Source organism: Bubalus kerabau, chromosome 8, assembly GCF_029407905.1.
Source record: "Bubalus kerabau isolate K-KA32 ecotype Philippines breed swamp buffalo chromosome 8, PCC_UOA_SB_1v2, whole genome shotgun sequence".
NCBI classification, from domain to species: Eukaryota; Metazoa; Chordata; class Mammalia; order Artiodactyla; family Bovidae; genus Bubalus; species Bubalus kerabau.
This window is the reverse complement of record NC_073631.1, coordinates 101,537,779-101,547,421: the sequence shown is the minus strand read 5'-3', so window position 1 is coordinate 101,547,421 and position 9,643 is coordinate 101,537,779. Positions and strand designations below refer to the sequence as shown.

Here is a 9,643-nt window from a genome sequence, read left to right as displayed (position 1 = left end):
CATTCAAAATATATAGTTAATACATTGCATATGTTACCGAACTCAGGTTTAACTGCTAGTCACCTAAGTAACCAATACTGAGTAGTATTGGTTTGGTGGAAAGGAAAGATAGCTTTACTGCAGAAGCCCACAGTTCTGGGGAGAAGGTGGACTCATGTCCCAAAAAACCAACTCCTGACTCCCCAGGTTTTGCTCTGAGATAACAGAGGGAAAAGAGGAAGAGACCACATGCTTAGGAGAGGGTTATGGGGTGTGTGAGCTCAGGTCATGCACAGTCTTCTGATTGGTTGGTGGTGAGGTAATCAGAAGTCAACATCATCAGGCTTCTGGTTCCAACTAATCTAAGGTCTCTGTGCTTTTCTCCAGAAAGGGGAGCATGTAGTCAAAGGAAATCTGTTTTTGTTTATCATGTGAAATGTGGTTCAAAATTGAATTTTTTTAATAGTGGTTTTTTAAATTAATTAATTAATTTTTGACTATGCTGGGTCTTCATTGCTGTGGGTCGGCTTAGTCTAGTTGCAGTGAGCAGGGACTCCTCTTGCTAGGGAGCATGAGCTCTAGGCACTCAGGCTTCAGTAGTGTGCCACATGGACTCTAGAGCACTCAGGCTTCAGTAGTTGTGGTGCAAGGGCTTAGTTGTTCTGCCGCATGCAGGATCTTCCTGGACCCGGGATCGAATTTGTGTCCCCCTGCACCGGCAGGCAGGTTCTTAACCACTGGACCACCAGGAAAGTCCCAAAATTGAGGAGTATTTTTGCAACACCATTTATACAATAACACACTCCACCGTTTGTGATGTTTCAGTAATTATTTTCAACTTTTGGGTTTTTTTTAATATTATATTCTTTATAAAATATAAAAGAAAAATCAGTAGAGAACACTGAATAGATTAAGAAAATAAAACCCACACATAGTCCCACATTTAGAAATGATCACTGTTAATATTTTGGAGCATATCTATGGATACCCAGGTGGGTTCGGATGCCCCAAAGTGGAGGAGAACTGTGCCTCATTTCCCGGGGTGAGGCTGTGGAGAAGGCATCAAGTCTAGGATGGGATCTCTTGGTTCCCAAAACTGTAGGGTCTTCATGACCACAGGAGGTGTCTGGATGAGTGGCTAAATGTAGTCTCAGAGTGTCCCATGAGCCCCAGGGGCTGGGAGAGCAGCCCGATTACTCATGTCCACTGGCAAAGCTGGCTGAAAGGAAGTGAAACCAAACAAGTGAGACCGTTGTCCTGCACAAGACCAAAAGAGGCAAAGGTCTTTTGCAGAAGGAGAAAGCCTTTACTGCAGGGCAGCCAAGCAAGGAGACAGGAAGCAAAGCTCAGATCTGTCTCCCCGATGGGCTTTTGTGTTGGGTATTTATTGTGGAAGTAGGGAGCAAGATGGGGAGGCGGCTCTGAAATATTTGGTGGAAATGAAGGAGAAGTTTCAGGAATTCTGTGCATAGGGATGACTGTCCTTCATGTCTCTTCACAGGTGGCATGTGCAGTATCAGGATAGTTCCACATGTTATACATGGTAGATTTTTGGTGAACGATGTACAAAGTTCACGATCGAGCATTTTAGTCCCTCAATGTGCCAGTGGAAAGTGCTGTTAGTTAGTAAGTGTTTCCGTACCTAGTTTCCCTGGTGCTCTGCGAAACAAGCTTAGGGGGAGGTCTCTGTTAATTGTCTTGTTTCTACCTTATGATCCTTGAGTGTATACATTACAGGGTAAGGTTTCAGAAGGAATCAGTGAGCCCCTGAACGTCTCAAGTCAGAGACTGTGAAAGTTGTGATGAACACAAGTTCGTCATGCATATGATATTCAGGAGAGCTGGATGGAGGTTGTAGAGTGGGCTGTATAACTAAGGATTCGATGGGAATAAGGACATCTCAGATAACTATACAAAAGGATGCATGATCACACCTAAGGACCAGATATACGAATCCCATTTCAGGGAAAGTCAATGTATAGATGGTGATTCACACCAGGTACTTTTCCCACACTGCTGGATTTTGCAAGTCTCTTCTAAACCCTGCTGATACCTACAGAGAAGGAATCCTAATTTCGTGGATTTTAATCCTGAAATACTAGAAAGTCAAAGTAAAGACTTTGGCAAAAAAGAAAGGCCGTGTAAGCTGAAAGTGTAACACAGAACATTTTCAGAAGTGGATATCATCAGCCAGAAGCAGTTGCTTGCAGCCCATTTTTTCATTCATGCCATCCAAAATTAATTTCATTCTCACTTATAAATAAAAGCAAGCTTTAGTCCCATGATGAACTGAGGAATATCTGGTTCAGAATTTATCTCACAGGAAGAATGATCCAGCCACAAGTCTTACTCAGCTTAAAACAAACAAAAAGCCTTCATTGTCAGATGAGAAGAGAGGTAATTCTGATTCTGATTTACTATTATTATTATTATTACTAGTAGTAGCCATGTAATGCATAATAGTGCATGTGTTAACACATTTTCTCACTTATTCTTCAAGTAGCCTCATGAGGTAGATACTATTACTATCCCCATTTCATAACAGAGGAACTGACACGTTGAGATGTTCAGTAGTTTGTTCAAGGTAAATGGTAGAGCTAGGATATGAATACTGGTTATTGGGCTCTAAAGCCAAAGCCAGTGTGACAGAGGAGCCTGGCAGGCTACAGTCCATGGGGTCTCAAAAGAGTCGGATATGACTTAGCAACTAAACATAAGCAAACACCAGAGCAGGAGAGAGGCTGTAGCATCTGGTAGGGGATGGCAGTGGGGATTCCTGCGGACATTGATAACTAGTAGAGGTGGCTGACATGTCCAGAAATGATGCCAGTATCTGTAGGTCTTACACATTCATCGGAAGGGGTGGTGGTGCCAGCACATGGCAGACAATGGCCAACAGGGTGCGTCCATGAGCATGAGAAGGCCGTTCTCTGGTGCAGTGGTTACCTACTGCGGCATGATAAATTATTCCCAAAATAACAGTTTAAAACAACAAACATTTATTTTCTCATAGTTTGTGTGGATTGATGAGTCACAGTGATCCATGACCAGCAAACCCAGACATCCAGACTGATCAAGCATGTATTCAGCTTTGTAAATTAAGGAAATATGAGTCATCTAGAGCATAAAAGAAAACATATTTTGAGGTAAGATTGCCAAAACAGGCAAAAGCTCTCAAGTTTCATTTCTGCTGCCCATAAAACCATGTTCTCACGAGAAAGGGTCCTCAGGTTCAGGGGTCCCTGGAGTGTAGAAGGAAGTCAGATGGGGTTTTATGTCTTTGTTTCCATAAAAATACATTTCTAGATATCAATGTGTATGTTTTTTCACTCATGTACTTGGGGAGTGGTCAGATGCATGAACTGACTCCATCCATGGCATATGAACATCATTGCTTCACCCAATGTTTGAGTATTGAAAAAATGTCAAGTGTTAGTCACTCAATTGTGTCTGACTCTTTGCAACCCCATGGACTGTAGCCCACCAGGCTCCTCTGTCCATGGGATTCTCCAGGCAAGAATACTGGAGTGGGTTGCTATTCGCTTCTTCAGGGGATCTTCCTGACCCAGGGATCGAACCCAGGTCTCCCACATTGCAGGCAGATACTTTATCATCTGAGCCACCTGGGAAGCCCATGGATTTGTGTTCACCCTATTTTATTTCTGTTCCTCATGCTGAGGCCATATGCTAACATTTTGGTGAATTGCTTTCATGATACCGATGTGAAATCTGCCGGCATTTGGAGTTTGTATGAACAGTGTTGTGTTATGAGCATTTAGTCCATAGGCTCCACACAGTGCTCTGCGCTGTGCATTCTGCTTACAATCTCCGTCTTTATCCAGGTAAAGAGACCCTTCCTTCTCAAGGAGAAGGACAGCTCAGGAGTATAGGATTCCCTGAGACAGTCTGTCAGGCAAGGGAGAGATCAGGTAGAGGAGGAAACACCCTGGAAAAGGAGAGAGGGAAAGGAAGGATGCTGTCGCCACGAGGCCAAGTGCTTGTGGGCTATTTTCCCATTTCTCATCCCAGGTAACTTTACTGAGTGGACATCATTATCATCCTCCTATGGTAGAGGAAGAGCTTCAGAGAGGTTAGGTAAACTATTCAGGTCAGTTTATCTGCGGGAACATTGGTCACCTTAAAGGTCACACGTAGACCCAGATGAGGCTTTTCCTTGAGCAGTGGTTCTCAGCCTTACCTGTACACTAGCATCACCTGGGGAACTTTTAACCACTGACACTCAGGACCACCCACCTATACACACCCACACTCACTCAAGTTCAGATTTAGCTGGGCTCCAGGAGAACCCAGACACCAACTGAACTTAATTTTTAGTCTTAAGTATGGGGCTTCCCAGGTGGCGCTAGTGGTAAAGAACCTGCCTGCCAATGCAGGAGATGTAAGAAAATGGGGTTCGATCACTGGGGTCAGGAAGATCCCCTGGAGGAGGAAATGATGACCCACTCCAGTATTCTCACCTGGAGAATCCGTGGACAGGGGAGCCTGGTGGGCTACGGTCCATAGGGTTGCCCAGAGTTGGACACGACTGAAACGACTTGGCACACAGTTTTTTGGTCGCAGTTTAACAAGCCCCTCAAGACAAGTGCTCTGAACCTGAGCAGAGGCTGGTGAGTTTCACACAGTGAACACACCCATGTAAACACACCCAGAACAAGAAACAACATTAGAGACACAGAAACTCCCTCACACCTTCTCCCAGTCACTCTCCAGATCCTCAAGGATGACCTTTCTCCTGACTTCTGACACCACAGAGCAGTTGTGGCTGGTTCTGCGCTAATTGTGTGGGCTTCCCTGGTGGCTCAGATGGTAAAGAATCCGCCTGCAAAACAGGAGACCTGTGTTTCGTCCCTGGGTTAGGAAGATCCCCTGGATAAGAGAATGGCTACCCACTCCAGTATTCTTGCCTGGAGAATCCCACGGACAGAGGAGCCTGATGGGCTACAGTCCATGGGGTCACAAAGAGTCGGACACGACTGAAGCAACTTAGCATGCATGCATACATTGCAGGCTAAAAGCCCATGGGGTCACAAAGAGTCAGACACAACTGAGCGACTTTTCTTTTTTCATACATTGCATATTCTTTTGTGCCTCGTCCCTTTCACTGAAAAGTATGCTTGTAAAGTTCATCTGTGTTGCTGAATGAAGCTGTAGTCTGTTTATTCCTATTGTGGTCTATGACATTTTGTTCAACTATTGATAAACATTAGGATCTTTCCAGTTTGGGGATATTATGAGCTAATGATGATATAAACAGTCTTGTATGTATGTTTTGGTGATTATATGTTCACATTTCCGGTGGGTATTTACATGGGAGTAGAACTGCTAAGTCTGAGGATAAAACAGTGGCATTGTAAAAAGCTCCCTAGGGAGGTCCTTAAGGTGTTCCCAAGGTGGAGACACTCTTCTTTCCACTAGAGAGTATACCTGGAGCACTATGAAGGTGTTTCTCATAATACCATCGACCAATCACTGGCACCTAAACCAACTTAGATTTCTTTGTTAAAAAATGCAGATAACAGCATCCAGTGAACTAAAATGGGGAGCGGGGATGTGGTCCTTGGGAGTCTACTGTTTTAACAACCACCATCCAAGTGGTTCTTATGTACACCTAAGTTGAAGAACCACTGCATTATGCCATGCTGCAAAGAAGTCAATCCAGACTCGGTAATATATTTCTCCATCCAAGATCTTTTGAAACTGATGAACATACAACAACTAAAGGGAATGATGACTTTAATTGCCTTCAGGGAGGATTTATAGATAAGTACTACTCCTCTCAGGCATCGTTAATTTTGAAAGCTTGCTACAAGAATGGGGATAGTTTAAAGACATTTATATACTTCTGTAACTCGTGAAAGCACTCTTTGGTTGGATTGCTTATCCCTGGGGGTGATAGAATATGTTTCCTTTATTCACATCAAATGGGACTCATGAGATGGATCTAAGTCAAGGCCATAGCATTCTTATCTGTGACAGATGAAGACACACCAGTTTTCTGCCAGGAGAACAGGAATGATTTCCTGTTTTGTCTAGTTTCTTTTCTTTTTTTTTTTTTTGTTAAACACAAGTAACAGAAGTGTTTTCCAGGCCTGTTTAGTCTCTGCCCAGCCAGAGTGGGGTCCCCACTCTGGTGTCCCCACACCCTGAGAACAGGACTCTTCTGTCTCACCTGGGCCCTGTCTCCAGGAACACAGCATCCATAGGCAGTTCCCCATGTAATTGGTACCTAATGCCGTAGTTCCAACCCACTCCAGTATTCTTGCCTGGAGAATCCCATGGAGAGAGGAGCCCGACAAGCTACAGTCCATAGGGTCGCAAAGAGTCAGACATGACTGAAGTGACTTAGTACACACGTATGCCTTTGTTCCTCAGGGCCCAGTTTCTTATCCCAAACACAAAATACTCTAGCTTCCCACCCCATACCCCACCACCAGCCTTATTCTGCTCCTGTTCATGCTGCTTCTAACTTGCTTTTAACTTTTTTTCCAGTAGGCTGGTTGCCCAAGCTTCTTCTGAAACTAGGCCCTAGGCCCCTTCTTTTCTTAACATCCCAGCTCTGTTTAAAGCTCTTAGCTCATTTCCAACTGAGCCCCAGCCATGGAACAGGCTCACAGCCAAGTTCACTGGGTGTTATACTTCACCCCCACACAGCAAGGGCCTCGTTACTACACTTGTGAACGCATAAACCCTGCTTTCATAAAAATATTTTAAAGTGTATTTTATGAGTAAGCTGGTATAAAGGATGAATTTATGATTATATATATTGCATTATATTATACATATTGTGCCTGGTTGTTAAGTCATGACAGTGATATCTGACTCTTTTTGAACCTATGGACTGTAGCCTGGCAGGTTCCTCTGTCCATTGGATTCCCCAGACAATAATACTTGAATGGGTTACCATTTCCTCCCCCAGGGGATCTTCCCAACCCACAGATTAAACCTGCATCTCTTTCATCTCCTGCATTGGCAGATAGGTTCTTTACCACTAGTACCACCTGGGAAGTCCACAAGAATACACAGAAGAACTATAGAAAAAAGCTCTTCATGACCCAGATAATCACGATGGTGTGATCACTCACCTAGAGCCAGACATCCTGAAATTCGAAGTCAAGCGGGCCTTAGGAAGTATCACTACAAACAAAGCTAGTGGAGGTGATGGAATTCCAGTTGAGCTATTTCAAATCCTAAAAGATGATGCTGTGAAAGTGCTGCACTCCATACGACAGCAAATTTGGAAAACTCAGCAGTGGCCACAGGACTGGAAAAGGTCAGTTTTCATTCCAATCCCCAAAAAAGGCAATGCCAAAGAATGCTCAAACTACCGCACAATTGCACTCATCTCGCACGCTAGTAAAGTAATGCTCAAAATTCTCCAAGCCAGGCTTCAGCAATATGTGAACTGTGAACTTCCAGATGTTCAAGCTGGATTTAGAAAAGGCAGAGGAACCAGAGATCAAATTGCCAACACCCATAGGATCATCGAAAAACCAATAGAGTTCCAGAAAAACATCTACTTCTGCTTTATTGAGTATGTCAAAAGCCTTTGACTGGGTGGATCACAACAAACTGGAAAATTCTTCAAGAGATGGGAAATACTGGACCACCTGACCTGCCTCCTGAGAAATCTGTATGCAGGTCGAGGAGCAATAGTTAGAACTGGACATGGAACAACAGACTGGTTCCAAATAGGAAAAGGAGTACATCAAGGCTGTATATTATCACCCTGCTTATTTAACTTATATGCAGAGTACATCATGTGAAATGGTGGGCTGGGTGAAGCAATAAGCTGGAATCAAGATTGCTGGGAGAAATATCAATAAATTCAGATACACAGATGACACCACCTTTATGGCAGAAAGCAAAGAACTAAAGAGCCTCTTGATGAAAGTGAAAGAGGAGAGTGAAAAAGTTGGCTTAAAACTCAACATTCATAAAACTAGGATCATGGCATCCAGTCCCATCACTTCATGGCAAATAGATGGGAAAACAGTGGAAACACTGACATACTTTATTTGGGGGGGCTCCAAAATCACTGCAGATGGTGACTGCAGTCATGAAATTAAAAGATGCTTGCTCCTTGGAAGAAAAGTTATGACCAACTAGAGAGCATATTAAAAAGCAGAGACATTATTTTGTCAACGAAGGTCTGTCTAGTCAAAGCTATGTTTTTTTCTAGTAGTCATGTATGGATGTGAGAGTTGGACTATAAAGAAAGCTGAGTGCCGAAGAATTGATGCTTTTGAACTGTGGTGTTGGAGAAGACTCTTGAGAGTCCCTTGGACTGCAAGGAGATCCAACCAGTCCATCCTAAAGGAAATCAGTCCTGGGTGTTCATTGGAGGGACTGATGTTGAAGCTGAAACTCCAATACTTTGGCCACCTGATGCGGAGAACTGACTCATTTGAAAAGACCCTGATGCTGGGAAAGATTGAGGGCAGGAGGAGAAGGGGACGGCTGATATAGTTGGATGGCGTCACTGACTCAATGGATATGAGTTTGAGTGAACTCCGGGAGTTGGTGGTGGACAGGGAGGACTGGCATGCTGTAGTCCATGGAATCGCAAAGAGTCAGACACAACTAAGTGATTGAACTGAACTGAACTGATGTATTATTTTATGCAGTTTATTGTATTAGGGGCTTCCCAGAAAATCCCATGGGCGGAGGAGCCTGGTAGGCTGCAGTCCATGGGGTCGTGAAGAGTTCGATACGACTGAGCGACTTCACTTTCACTTTTCACTTTCATGCATTGGAGAAGGAAATGGCAGCCCATGCCAGTGTTCTTGCCTGGAGAATGCTAGGGATGGAGGGAGCCTGGTGGGCTGCCGTCTATGGGGTCTCACAGAGTCGGATATGACTGAAGTGACTTAGCAGCAGCAGCAGCAGGTGGCACAGTGGTAAAGAATCTGCCTGCCAATGCAGGAGATGCAGGTTCCATCCCTGTCAGGAAGAACCCCTGGAGGAGGAAATGGAAGTCCACTCCAGTATCCTTGCCTGGAAAATTCCATGGACAGAGGAGTCTTGTGGGCTACAGTCCGTGGCGTCGCTAAAGAGTCCAACAGGACTGAATGAGCACACATGCACATTATTATATTACATATTTTTCTTCTGAGTTTTAAAGATACGAAAATTAAAACATCTTTGCAGGTCCGTAAAAAATATCATAGACCCTAGACCCCATGCCTACTGGGTTTCATGGACCCTTGGGCCCTGCACATAGCTCATTTTGAGATGGGACAGCCTCATCCTTTTTTGTGTGACTTTATTTTCATTAATAGGGTTCATTTTGAGGGTAGCTTTAGGTCTATTGGCAGAAACTAAACTATTTGATCAAGTGCCTGCTAATAGACCTGAATTAAGTTTCATAGCCCTAGATCACAAGTGCAATAGAAGTTTCTGTTTGTTCACAGTGAAGTAACAAAGTCAGCACCTGTGAAAGTTGGAAAAGTGCCCTTCTTTTGTGTAAAAGGATCTCAGCTAGAGGAGAGAGATGGGGGGGAAAGGCGAGGTGGGAGGGAGAGAGGAAAAGAAAGAAAGAAAGAGGATAAAGGGACTCTCTTACCTCGTAATTGTTTCCACTGTGAATGGGGTCTAGAAAAGGAGAGGGGAGCAGCAGTGACTCAGTGATGAGGGTTGCAATTCC

The 9,643-nt window shown here is 44.1% G+C and overlaps 1 protein-coding gene across 2 annotated transcripts in view; it reads left to right on the top strand.

Moving 5' to 3' along the window:
- LOC129659523 (aldo-keto reductase family 1 member B1) overlaps positions 1-9,643 on the top strand; it is a 185,869-nt gene that overhangs the window by 81,246 nt on the left and 94,980 nt on the right. The window lies entirely within an intron of this gene.